This window comes from Equus asinus, chromosome 8 (assembly GCF_041296235.1).
Source record: "Equus asinus isolate D_3611 breed Donkey chromosome 8, EquAss-T2T_v2, whole genome shotgun sequence".
In the NCBI taxonomy this organism is placed as follows: Eukaryota; Metazoa; Chordata; class Mammalia; order Perissodactyla; family Equidae; genus Equus; species Equus asinus.
In genome coordinates this window covers 61,812,451-61,824,496 of record NC_091797.1, presented here as the reverse complement: position 1 = coordinate 61,824,496, position 12,046 = coordinate 61,812,451, and the positions used below count along the sequence as shown (strand labels likewise).

The following is a 12,046-nucleotide window of genomic DNA, read 5'->3' as shown; positions in this document are numbered from 1 at the left end:
ACTAGTTCCCTAAAGATGCTCCTGATTCAGTTTCTACTACAGCTGAATGCCAACAGTTCTGCCTTTGCATATTTCCTCAAATGGTCTCTCTCTTTTTAGTAATGAGACTAAATTTTTCTAAATTTAGTGTATCATTTAATAATTCCTGATTACACTTGGGTACCATTTTAAAATGTGAACATTTCCCTTAACTGAGTTTAAATCTAGTCCAACTTGAGCAGCGTTTCCTGAAAGGAATACTACTCCTAAGCAATAATGCTCACAAAAAACAGCCATGGGACAAACACATTTAGGAAAGTTTGCATATTATAACCTCTCCCCAGTGATTCACAAACCCCTCAGCACACTGAAGATTCTGAAAGGCCTTTATAAAGCCACGTGTTCCATTTCTTTGTTGTATAGCAAATAAACTTGATTTAACTTGCTTAACTCAGCATTTCTCAAACTTCCTTATTTCATGTGCCACTAAAAAAGAAAAACTGCCAATTAAACTGGGACTCCATGCTAAGATGCCATCAAATGTGACATCAGAAAGGTTAAAATTAGAAATATATGTGCATCTTGGAATCGATGAAATCTATGCCCACAGAACCCTTTTTCTCAAACATCACCTATGGACATCCGGAGGATCTAGCGTTCTCTGGAAACCGAAGCTCTAGCGGAGAGCTTTCACAATTATTTCAGAGGAAGAGGGTAAAAGGCTGTTTTTTCCTATTAAGAAGTAAAAGAACTAAAAATTTTGAAGTAAAAATAAGAAAGAAAGAAATACTGGTCACTCATTTTCAGTATGAAATAGACCTCGTCCAGTTAAAGAGTAATTTCCAGGTCCACACCGGCATGTAACTGTCCAGCTGTCCTCACGCGCACGTAAATCTCTTTAAATCAAGATGGCATGTAATTAAATCGTTCAGCTGGTGGACAGGCTTCTCCGCCAAGGTAGTTCACTTTCACTCGGCGTGACCCCTCTGCCTCTGAACAGCCCCACACCCTGAAGTGACTCAACTTCATAAAACCCCCATTAAAATCGCCAGCACTTTACAGGCAATAGACTTGGGCGTAAAGGATCAGTGACCTCACAGTGAGTCAGATGAGGTACGTGAGTGTCAGGGGAGGCTGGAGGATTAGCAAATCAGCTTCCAGGGCAAGGGTGCGGCGGACGCCTGGCTCTTCAGGCTCCCCGCGCAGGAGGGCACCGGCGTGGCCCAAGTCAACCCATTTACATCCCTCTCCATCTTGCCAATCCGAGTCCTGACGGGGATGTGGGCATGACTTTGGGGACAGCCTGTGCCACTTCAGGCTGGTCCAGGTCCCGTCGTCGTCGTCACCCCTCCCCCGCCCCCCCTCCGCTTACGCCCAGGTTTAGCTCTTCGTTAGTTCTGAGTGTCTGAACTGGGCGAATCCATCTTTCTGAACACGAATCTAGAGGTTTCCCCAGGCTCTTCGGGTTGCCAGAACCCGCCAGGGCCTCGTGCCGTCATTCGGGCTGGTAACAAACAGCCGATGACCTCGGGAGGCCCGAAGTCACCTTCACACTCTCCTTTGCCCCACACCTCGCAGCTCTCTCCCCTCCCCCGGGGCCAGTCTCCACCACCAGCCTTCCTCCGAGCCGGGGCCTGCCTCTCCAGGCAGCGCCCACTTCCCCAGCCCGGAGCTGCAGGGCGGGAGGAAAAACTTGTAGGAGTTCGGCCGCGCTTCCCGAGCGCTGCATCCGCCGCCGAGATGCTGGCAGCCTGGGGACGGCCTCGGGCGGCCCTCTCCTTATTTATCCACCCGGCACAGTTTCCATGGCTCCGCCGCCATCCTCCGCCCCCTTCCTCGCGCTGAGCCCGGCAGCAGGCGCGGGCCCGGCCCGGTGGGGGCCGCGGGGGGCGTGTGCGGCGCGGGGACCCGGGGCGGGGGCCGCGCGTCCTTTCCAAGCCCCGCGGCGCGTGGAGGCGCACCCCTAGTCCTACTCCCCTGGCAGCTGTGCCACTTCTGCCGCCCCTGCCCGGCCCCCTCCCTGCTCGCCTGAGCCCCCGATCTGTCCCCCGTCGGGCCCGGCGCCGGGGCCCCCAGGCACCGCGCAGCCCCCGGCCCGGCCCGGCGGCGCGGGGGAGGGGCGCGGCGCAGGCAAAGTTGCTGAGTTGCTTTGCACGCTCAGAAGTTGCAGCTGAGACGGCAGCTTCCCGCCCCCTTCCTGGACTCGGCGGCTCGGAACGCACACCCACCCGTCACCACCCGCTACCTGCCCTCGCCCCTGCGGCCCCGGCCCAACCCGGCAGCATCCCCGCCCGGCGCTCGCCAGGAGCCCAGGTTTCCAGCGGAGTCGGGCTGGGGGCGGGCGCACCCACCTCCCCGCTCCGCCGGCGGTGGTGGGGGGAGGGGCAGAGTACGGGGGTGGGTAGGGTCCCCTCCACCCAGTCGCCGCGCGGCCGGGGCGCTTTTGCACTTTGCAAAGCTGAGCAGCTGGGCAGGCGTCGCCCGCCGGCCCCCGCGCCCTCCCAGAGCAAAGCAGGGTTTGCAAAACGTGAACGGGGCAGTGTTCCCATCTCCTCCCGCAGGGGGCTTCGCCGGGGCGGCGGGAGGGGCTCCGCTAGGGACTGTGGTCGCCAACAGGTGCTCGGGAGTCCATGTGACCAGGGAGGGGCCGCGCAGGGGAAGCCGGGGTTGGGGGTGGGGGCGGGCTGCCTCCGGGTCCCCTGCAGAGCCCGACGCCGGGTGCGCCCCGCCCGCGGAGGCCTAGGGAGTGCTGGCGGCTGACTCTCCGAGCATTGGTGCCCTCGCGGCCTGCCCGAGAGGAGGAGGAAGAGGAGGGGCAGGGAGGGGATGCGAAAGTGGGTCAGGAATGTAACTGGACGCTGCGCACCCACCCCCCCTCATCTCTCCCCACCCCCCCCCCCCCGCACCCCTCGCCGTTGCCTGCGGAGGCGGCCAGCACCAGCCTTGGAAAGCGAGTCTTTTGCTGTTGTGGTTCCCCAGCATTATCGGTGGACGGTTACCAGGGGATCCCGAGGGATGTGTTTCCCTGTGACCCTTTGGGAAGAAAAACTTAGTTGCCTCAGTAACCAAGTCTGGCTTGGATGCAATGATGCAGTGAATGTTCTAGGTGAGCCTGACCGAGAGGAGGCTGCCGTTGTTGCACTGGGGAGTGGATTAACTTTTCTCATTACTGAACCAAGACGTGAAAGGAACGCTGGGGAGGAGTGGGTTTTTGCCCTTTTCCGTGTTTGTTTTTCAGTTTTTCAGAAAAGATAAACGTTTTTGCGTTAAGAGTTTGAATCTCTCAAATGCGGCCCGGCCTGCCATAAATTGACCTAAGTTCCTAACAAACGCTGACTTGGTTGATACAGAGGTTTGAAGTTGATATCCTAGAGTTGGAAGGAGCAGGGGACAGTGACAGTTTTGTGTTTGGGAAAGGCCTGAGAAACAAACATGAAAAGGCCTTTATTGAAAGGAGAAGAAGAAGAAGAAGAAGAAAAAAAAAAAACCCAAAAAACCCAGCCCTGGTCAAAGCAGAAGAAGTGAGAACCGCCGAGTTAGTTCCCCCCTGAGCGCAGTGGCACCTCACCCACCAGGCATGTGATTAGGGAAGGAAGGAATCAAGATTATAAGTGATGGGCTTTGGGTTTGAATACCAGTGACAGGAGCAGAGTCAAGGGAAAAAAATTAAAAGAGTTTGGAAAAGGAAAGCTCAGCCTTACTGAGTTTGCAGCCTAGACTCTTCCTGAGCACCCTTCCTGAGTATTATCCTGTGTGTGCTTGTGTCTGGCTTTGTCCGGTGGACCTGAGTCACAGAGTGCAGGGGAGCGCTGCAGAAGCAAGGGGCATGGAGCCAGGAAGCTGCAGACTTGGAGGAAATGTGCGATTGCTGGAGTTTTATTCGGAAGCAAAAAGGGGTGTGTTATCCTCTGAAGAGATCTTGAGAGTTATCTGAAAAGCTGACTTAGAAATCAACGTAAATTTCTGTTTCCAAGGCAACCTTAGATGAAGAATCCTAGATTGAGATATGTATTACATTAAGAGTATATATTCATAGGAAGCAACAATTGGTAACTTGGATCATATTCTAAGTATAAAAAAGAGGAGGTTATTTTGTTGTGAAAACTTTTGTGGTGATCTATCCATCCTCAGTTTACTTTTGTTTCTTTTTTTAACTTCGCTGAGTTTTCTCATTAGTAAAATGGGAATAATAATAATAGTTGGTCTTTGGGGTATTAGACTGTATTTCCTACATTACTTTCTAGATATAGGATCTTCAGTTCAACTGGCAGAAGTCTTTATTTTCACTTATGGTGTTTGCCTAAACCGTAGAACAGCTATAATTGGAAGCTGACAAATGCTACTCTTTACGTTGAATAGTCTTGCATTCTGAGTGAAAATGGCAGAGTTATACAAACGTTTTCTGGAAAGCTGAAAAGAATGAACACGTTCATGATCTTGGATTTTGTCACTGTATTAAGGAGCATGATTTCCTTCTGAGATGATTAGACTTTAAGATCTTGGTTCAAACCAGAGTTGTTGCTAGAGAAGCAGATTGAAAGTTTAGGTAAAAAAGGAAGTGACTAACTTGCTTTTTCTTCCCACCTCTCCCCCCGCCACCAAATTTCATCTGAATTCACATTTATATATAGGGTGATCTTCATTTTAGTTACATATCAGGTTTATAAAGCAAATTAAATTAAGGAATGAGTATCTGTTAAGACAGGATTAACAATAGGGTCCTTAATATTATGAAGTGTTCTTGTATATTTAAAACATTTGTTACATAAATTTTGAGGCACTTTTCAAGACATTATCTAAGTGTAGCAGGTTTTTACATAGATTATTTTGGACAATGCATTTATAACCATTTACTCACTGCCATCCCCCCAGATATTTTTTTGAGTGAACATATGCTTTAAACATCTTAGTCACCTACTTTGTGTACAGAACTGTGTTAAGCACTGTGGGGATTATGGAGAAGCATATTCATGTTCCTAAAAGAGTTCAGTCTAATATGGTTTTGTTAGGGGTGACAACTAGATGACAAATATAAGTTTAACCTGGGGCCAGCCCCCCAGCCGAGTGATTGAGTTTGCGCGCTCTACTTCTGCGGCCCAGGGTTTCACTGGTTCGGATCCTGGGCGCGGACCTAGCACCGCTCCTCTGGCCATGCTGAGGTGGCGTCCCACATAGCACAACTAGAAGGACCTGCAACTAGAATATACAACTATGTACTGGGGGGCTTTGGAGAGAAGAAGGAAAAAAAAAAAGATTGACAACAGATGTTAGCTCAGGTGCCAATCTTTAAAAAAAAAAGAAATATATATATATATATATATATATATATATATATATATATATATATAAATAAGTTTAAGTGTTCAGGAGTCAAAAACACCAGTAAAAAATATGTGGACATATGCATAAGAAGAGATGGTAGATTCATAGGTGAAAGTTATAATGAGCTGAGAAGTATAATGATATGAGATTTACAACATTTTTTTCTTCTATTTATTCTCTAAAATGTTAGCAATGAACCTGTATTGCTTCTGTGCAAGAATAAAGGTTTGCTCTTTTTAGGGAGATGTTGCCAGGCAGTCAGTGGAGAGGCCAGACTGTCAAGGAGAGGTCGGTCATAAAGTGCCCTGGGAGCTTCTGGGGGTGGGGCAGAGAGCAGAGGGTGAAAGGGAAAGTAGGACAGGACACACCCTTACTTAGGAAAGGCTCCTATGTTGCAGGGTGCTGGGCGGATTCTGGGAGGGTAGCTGTCAGGTGGTAGCCATCAGGAAGTGCTCCACAGGGAGATCTTGAACTTAGGCCTTAAAGGATGTACGTGATTTTAGAGCTAGAAAGAGAAAGACTTTCCCAGTGGTAGATGTGAGATAAGCCAAGAGACAGAAAGTTGCAGGGCACATTGGGACAATTTGAATAGGTCCACTTTGCTACAGGAGATGGATCAAGTATGAAATTAGTCATTTGAATGATAGGTTAAGGACAGACCACTTAGGGACCATGACTCCCTGGCCAAGTTTAGTGTTAGGACTTTATCTGCAGGTAATGGAGAATTATGACAGGATGTTGGCAAGGGAAATACATGGTCAAAGTTGGATTTGGGGGAGGTTAATCTTGTAAGTTAGGCTGAAGTGGGAGTTTAGGGACCATGAGTGGCTGTCACAGGGATCCAAGGGGGCCTGGATAAGAGTAGTGTTAATGGGAATTGGTTGGAAGGCAATGCTTCTGAGTTATTATAAAAGGAAAATCGACAGTGTTTTATAGTGTTTGGATATGGAGGGCACTGGACTTAGAGAGTCCAAGATGACTGAGGATTTAACTCGAGATGCCTTGAGAGGTGGTACTGTCAACAGAAATTGGAACAGGAAGCCAGTGTTGAAGGTAAATTGAAGGGTTGATTTGAGAAATGGAATTTGAAGCCATGATTGGCAGCTGGGTTTAGGTGATTTAGGGAAGATGGATGGGTTTTGGCTGAAAGTAGAGATGCAAGATATCTACATAGAAGTAGGTGGTGGTTGGTCAGAGGTGGGGAATGAACTCCTAAATTTGAACTTGGTGACAAAGGACCAGTTTTAGGGAACATTCACAATTAGAATTTATATATATAATTTTTCAAAATTCTCCTCCTTGCTCATAAAGCTCGACAAGGTAGTCATTCCTGGGGCTCTAGTGAGAGCTGGTCTACTGACTCAGCACTGTTCTAACCCAAGTGCTTTAACTCAGCAGTTCCTGAACTTGGCTCATCAGGTTAAGGGGTCCACGCATAGGCACTGAATCAGAATCTCCTGGGCTGGCAGTCCGTATTTTTAATAACCTTTCCAGGCCACTCTGATATGGATTCCTTTTGGGCAACCAGTGCCTTAGCCAGTTTGTTCTACAGTCCTGCCCCCTGTGCCTTCTGTCTCTCCTTGGGAGAGCAAGAGTTCTTACTTTTCGTGTGTTGGTTTCAACTTCTTTTGCCTTTATATCTGATGGACAGTCATTGATAGGCAGTGCTTGAAGTTGTTTTTATCCAGATGACCTGCTGTTTTCCAAATTTAGCACTGGTTTGGAAGCGTGGATGGATGTGTCAGAAGTCCTCTGCCCTGCTAGGTAGGCAGGAGATGTGGGGTGAAGAGCTATGTATGGTGCTGAGTGACTCACGCTCTGTCCATCCAAGCATGTTGAGGATGATGCAATAACCCAGGCTCTGGGCACACCACTTCCTGCACCTTTGGATACGCAGACCAGGGTGTGGTATTTGACAGCATTCTCAGAAGACTATTGGCTGATCCTCTTCAAGGGAGCTGAGCAGTCAGAGGTCAGGCAAGGCCAGCTGTAGGCTCTAAACACACATCCTCTAGCTTAGACGGAAAGGGGTAGACAGAAATGTAGGGTTGGTTTCCTCAAATGCGACAACTATTAACACCTTTTTAAAGGAATACCTGTGTATTTATGTATCTGTTTCTGTCTTCATTCAAACAAATATCTGTCCTATTGGGCAGCAATCAAACACTTTGTCACAGCTAACTTTCAGTTAGCCTGGTGCTACTTATCTGAGTACAGATTATCATTTGCTCTTCCTTTTCCTTTCTCGTTTCTAAGTTATAAAGAGACAAGGTCACGTTTCCATATTATTACATGTCTGGTGGACTAGCAGGCAGAGAGGAGTGATAAACATTCATAGTGGAAGTTGTAGGAGCAGCATCCTCTGCTCCTCTCCCCTGTACACAGGATTTAAACTATCCATTTTTCTAAGTCTCAACTGTTGAAGCCAACGGTGGATTGTTTTGTTGTTGAGCCTCTTTTCCCTCACTGAAGAAGAGTAGATGATAGAATATGGTGCTTTTTAAAAGAAAATTGTGGTGAAATACCTATCACGTAAAATTTACCATCTTAACCACTTTGAAGTGTACAATTCTGTACCGTTAAGTGTATTCATATTGTTATGCAATTGAATCTAGATTTCTTAAATTCGTTTAGAATATAAGAGAGCATTCGGAAAATGTCAGAAAGTGAAACCCAGGTTACATAAAAAACTGGGAATGAGAGAGTGGCATTAGGTGCAAACACTTAGAGCATTCACACCCTCTCCTAGAGAAGCGGATGGATGCTCTTCTCGTGGGGTGGGCTTGCCGAGTGTGTCCTTCACAGAAGCGAGTTGTGCAGTTAATAGAACAGAGGATAAAGACAGGTGTGTGCTTGAGGTTCCTTTAGGAAGCCAGAAATAGTGCTAGCTTCTTGATGGAGATTTTAAAGTTTTCTTGAAGTTGTGAGTGCAGAGTGAGAGAAGGCGCTCAGTCAAATGTGAATTTACGGAATGTGATTTACACAACTTCCTAGAGTTTTCGGAGTTTTTGTATTCTGTGGAGTACATAAAGTTTTGTATACTCTGTGTTTTGTATTCTCTTGCTGCACACTGAGGGATAGGTACTATTTGCTGCCGTTGTCTTAGTTTTTCTAGTGAAATACATCTTATTGTTATTTGTGAAAATATGGGCATTGACAGCCCAGAAAATTCTAAATGAGCGAGAACCTCTAAATTTATTATCATGTACACGATCACATGATTAAATGAAACAATTTTTAAGTAAGTAGTGAAGTGAGATTCACAAGAAAGATTGGAAACATTATTGCTTTTCACGGAAGTTCTTAGTCAAAGCAAACCTATGAACAGTTCACTGCTTTTTTTTTACACTATAAAATTTCTTTTCACAACTCCTCAGTGTTTGCACTCAGTTATTCATGATACTCACAAAACAGGTTTGAAGCTGGTCAGTCCAACAGGATGCCAATGGCAGTTCCAAAGAAGTCGTGGGTTCGTGTTTTACCAAAAGAGAAATGCCTTCACTTATCTCTCGTGGCTTTGGAAATCTATAGCTCATTTAACGAGCTTCCATTAAAAAGTGCTGCCAAATTTGAGAAAACTTATAGAATCGTTCTGAGTTTATCTTACTCAAAACTGCTTTAGTAAACTGTTGCTTATCAGTCCTGAGAAGATGTGTTAAAACCAGTTTGGCAGCTTTTTTAATATAGCATGCTAGAGGGCCTTGAGAAAAGTGTTTTGAAACAATATCAGTGTTGGAACTAAAATTGGGTGCTTTTAAACAAGAATATTCCTGATATATATGTTTCTATGTTTGGAGGACTTATCGTTTAAAAGCCAAGATTTCATGACAGGGCTTGATTACCTATGGAAGCTTTTCTGATGGTAGCAGTGCCATGCGTCAGCAATTTAGTTTCCCCAAGAACTTGGGGGAGAGTGTATTTTGTACGAATACCTAAGTATTCACAATCAATCCTGTGCCCACACACCCCTCCAAATATCATTTACTGAATTCTATTTAGAAGCAGGCTTTCTGTAGACTTTTGAATTCTTGGGACTCTAATGGTATAGAAATACAGATTTCAGAGGAGAGTTCTCTCTAAAGGATGAATTTGAGAGTCACGGAGTTATTTTTAATAAGATCCTGTCACTCGAGCGATTTGAAGGGTATCAATCAACTATTGCATCTTGCAGTCGTGGCATATGTTTGTCCTTCCCTATGCAGTGTAGTCATGAGCTTAAACTGATTTGTCACACGAAAGTGGCAGTTAATTCATTTTGCTGCACCACAGATCTATAGAAAACCTAAGTCCAGATGGTCCTGGGAGTCTAGCATATCTCCATTTTGACTTTTCTTTTAAAGCTGAGGTCTTATATTTTACTAGAAGAATACTCCAGCTTTTAAAATCAAAGAGTCCAGCAATCTACAAGAGCCTGTTTTCACGGTGAAACTCTGTGGTGAAAGTGTAGGAAATTACTGTCCTTCGTGTTAGTACAGAAATATAGTGTTCTACAGCTCTGCCCCTTTGCGTTGTCATTCCTCTGCTTCAGCAGGCCTTCTGCCTCCTGAAATGTCAGCCTAGCCCTCCAACTCCCGTGTGTTTTACTTTTGATTACCTTGGTCCTCCGCCAGCCTCCTATTTGACACTTTGGGCATCGGCAGTGTAGGTGCTTCTTGATGTTGAGCTGTTAATCTTTTTATTATTTCCTGTCACTTTTTCCCATGATTGATGCTCTTGAGCTTGAGGCGAGGGGAAGTGATGAAAATGACTTTGAAAACAGCTTTGAAAAGGAGTATATTAAATTGGACTTGAGTCTTACCTGAGAGCATAAATTGAGTGAAACAGCAGTCTGTTTTGTAAGGCAGGCACTTGCAATGAGTGAGCTGCCATTGCAATGGATGCCTTGTAGTAGAAGAGAAGGAGGGGGTTCCTGGTGTTTTTGCAGTGATTTGGATCTCCAGGTCTGTGGAATGAGGTATGATGAGAACTCACGTATTTAGTTCTATGGAAAGGTTACAGGAAGGGTTCCTCTTTCCTTTGGAATTAAAAATGAAATTCTTGGGCCGGCCTGGTGGCACAGCGGTTAAGTTCACATGTTCTGCTTTGGCAGCCCCGGGTTCGCTGGGTCGGATCCCGGGTGCGGACATGGCACTGCTTGTCAAGCCATGCTGTGGCAGGCGTCCCACATATAAAGTAGAGGAAGATGGGCACGGATGTTAGCTCAGGGCTAGTCTTCCTCAGCAAAAAGAGGAGGGTTGGTGGCAGATGTGAGCTCAGAGCTAATCTTCCTCAAAAAAAAAAAGAAAGAGAAATTCTTTTTGAGGTGTAGGCATCACCAAAACTCGGACCCTGTTGTCTCCCCTGTATTCCCTCTACCCTGTATCCAGTTCACTAATTTTTATTTTGTCTTTGGAACCGCACCCTCCCCACCCACCACCCCACCCCCAGCCCCGTAGCATGCAAGGTGACCCACTGAAATGTGAGACCAAAATATTAGAACCTCTATTGTATTCTTATCTTGTCTTGTTTTTTTACTTTGTTAAAATATGGTAAAATAGATATAATGTAAAATTTGCCATTGTAATCATTTTTAAGCCTATAATTCAGTGGTATTAATTACATTCACAATGTTGTGCAACCATCACCATTTCCAAAACTTTTTATCACCCTAAACAGGAACCCTGTACCCACTAAGCAATAACTCCCCATATCCACCTTTACCCTCTATACTACTTTCTGCATTTTATACCCATTTTAAATATTTCATATAAGTGGATCATACAGTATATGTCGTTTTGGGCCTGACTTACTTCGTTTAGCATAATGTTTTCAAAGTTCATCCATGTTGTAGCATGTGTCAGTACTTCGTTCCTTTTTATGGCTGAATAATATTCCGCTGTCTGTGTATACCACATTTTGTTTATCCATTCATCTGTTGATGGACATTGGGTTGTTTCCCCACTTTGGCTATTGTGAATAACCCTGCTGTGAACATGAGTGTACAAGTATCAGTTTGAATCCCTGTTTTGAATTCTTTTGAGTATATACCTAAAAGTAGAATTGCTTTGTCATGTGGTAACTCCATGTTTTAACATTTTGAGGAACCACCAAACTTTTTTTTACAATGGCTGCACCATTTTACCTTCCCACCGTCAAGATGTGAGAGTTCTACTTTCTCTCTGTCTTTACCAGCCCTTGTTATTTTCCATTTGTTTTGATTAGAGCCACACTAGTAGATGTGAAGTGGTATCTCATGGTTGTGATATTCATTCTCTGATGACAGTGATGTTGAGCATCTTTTCATGTGCTTATTGGCCGTTTGTATACAGTCATGCATTGCTTAAGATGGGGACACATTCTGAGAAATGTGTCAGGTGATTTTGTCATTGTTCAAACATCACAGAGGCTACTACACAAACCTAGATGGTATAGCCTACTACACACCTAGGCTATATGGTGCTTATCTTATGAGACCACCGTCACATATGCGGTCCATTGTTGACCAAAACGTCATTATGCAGCACATGACTATCTTCTTTGGAGAAATGTCTATTAAGTCTTTCGCATTGTCCATTTGTGTATATGTTTTATAATGTCTAATAGTAGTATATAAATAAAAATATGCATATTTTTGGATATATGCAAAATGTTTTCTAAAGATGGGGGATGCACTTTTAAAGTTTGGAGGCCATTATTATGGCCTATGACAATGATCCAGTTTATTTCTTACAGCCTAACATTAGCAGGAAACTATTGATGAAGATTC

The 12,046-nt window shown here is 45.2% G+C and overlaps 1 protein-coding gene across 1 annotated transcript in view; it reads left to right on the top strand.

Annotated features, from left to right (window-relative positions):
* The first annotated feature begins 1,469 nt into the window (after positions 1 to 1,469).
* RREB1 (ras responsive element binding protein 1) overlaps positions 1,470 to 12,046 on the top strand; it is a 173,847-nt gene continuing 163,270 nt past the window's right edge. The window contains exon 1 of the mRNA XM_044773291.2: positions 1,470 to 2,292. The gene's annotated coding sequence lies outside the window, so the exon portion shown is untranslated. The remainder of the gene's footprint in view (positions 2,293 to 12,046) is intronic.